The sequence below is a fragment of the Chrysochloris asiatica genome, unplaced genomic scaffold (assembly GCF_000296735.1).
Source record: "Chrysochloris asiatica unplaced genomic scaffold, ChrAsi1.0 scaffold00042, whole genome shotgun sequence".
Lineage (NCBI taxonomy): Eukaryota > Metazoa > Chordata > Mammalia > Afrosoricida > Chrysochloridae > Chrysochloris > Chrysochloris asiatica.
This window is the reverse complement of record NW_006408560.1, coordinates 17,908,195-17,910,121: the sequence shown is the minus strand read 5'-3', so window position 1 is coordinate 17,910,121 and position 1,927 is coordinate 17,908,195.

Sequence of the window (1,927 nt, the reverse complement as noted above, 5' to 3'; positions counted from 1 at the left end):
AATACAAGTCCATTTCAGCTCACTAATGCCTAAGATATCTATGTTTATGCATTCCATATCATTTTTGAGAACTTCCAATTTTCCCAGATTCATACTTCGTACATTCCATGTTCCAATTTTCAATGGATTTTTATAGCTGTTTCTCTTCATTTTGAGTTGTGTCTCATCAGCAGATGAAGGTCCCATGGGCTTTTCTTCCATGGGCTTTACTCCATTCGTGCCATCATGGTCAGCTCTACTTTGAGGATGCAGCTCTTCCCCAGTCACATTTTGAGTGCCTTCCAACCTGAAGGGCTCATTTTCCGGCACTATATCTGACAATGTTTCCCTGCTATTCATAAGGTTTTCAGTAACTAAATATTCTGAAGTAGTTCATCACTCCTTCTTCCTAGTTTGTCTTCATCTGGAAGTTCTTCTGAAACCTGTTCACCATAGGTGACCCTGCTTGTATTTAAAATACCAGTGGCATAGCTTTCAGAATCACAGCAACTCACAAGCCAACACAGTATGACAAAGTGATAGACAGTGGTGGTTAAGGGAAGTAGCTGGGGTCAATGGCCCTGCCGTAGTGTATGTTCCTTATATTATGTCCAATCTTTCCCAGATCCAAGAATGCTTAGGAACATTTTCTGAAAACCCAGTCAAGTTCCACAAAGAGTTCCTACAGATAACCCAGTCTTTTAGTTTAACTTGGCATGATTTTCAATGCTACCTTGACCCTAAAGGAAAGGGAATTTATATGGAGAGCAGCAGAAGCCCATGCTGATGCCCTCCATGTGCAGGCCTCCACCCATCATCTTGTAGTGGCAGATGCCGTCCCTCTGCAGAGAGCCTAATTGGAATTGTCAACATGGAAGTGAGGGCACCAAACAAAGGGATTACATGATTACTTATTATACAGGTGTAATGGATAAAAATACCCATAAGGCTGTCAATTATGATAAATTATATGATGTCACCCAAGACCCCAATGAAAATCCTGCCCTTTTTCTTTCCCACATTTCAGAGGTCATGATAAAATATATCAACATGAACCCAGAATCAAGAGAAGACCAAACTTTCCTTCAGTTGCAGTTTATTTACCAGTGTGAACCCAACATTAGAAGGAAATTACTAAAGTTAAAGGAGAGTCCTCAACCCTACAATGAGATCTTTTAAAAAGCAGCCTTAAAAGTTTTGAGCAACTGAGACAGGAACAGATGAACCAAAAAGAAAGTCAACCCCACATTACATATCATACGCTAATGTCTGCCACCTCGCACTCACCCCAGCCCGGAGCAGGGAAAGGCACAACAGTCCCTGGAACGTGCTTTCAATGTTGGCAGGTTGGACACTGGGCAAAAGCATGCCCTTACCTGAGGCCACCGACCAAACCATGCCAAATATGTTGTCAATGGGGCCACTGAAAGATGGACTGCCCCCACCAGGGACGCCCTCCCAGGTCAAGTTCAGTCCAATCTTTAGCCCCCAACCACCTTTGAAAGACCCTTCATCCTTAGCGCTCTTCGAAAGACTAACTGTGCCCAAGATTCTCTGTACCCACAGCAAATATGCCCTCAGGACCCAGGGTAGTTGGGATGGTACCAGGTAAGACCATCTCTTTCCTACTGGATACTGGGGTGAGTCTTTCAGTTCTAACATAATATGCGGTCCACTCCTCTCTGCCTCAGTCTCAGTATTTGGAATGAAAGGCATACGTGCCACTGCCAAACAAACACCACCCCTCAGTTGTTCTTTTGGAGATTTATCTTTCACTCATCCAGCCGCTTCTCATAAAGATTTACACCCTCGGAAACCCTGTACAGGGTCTCCATGGGTCGGAATCAACTTTAAGGCACTTAACAACAACAACATTCTTTTTAAATAATGCCCCATTCCTTTTTAAGGAAATGATATCTTACAAAAATTAGGAGCCATAATATATTTT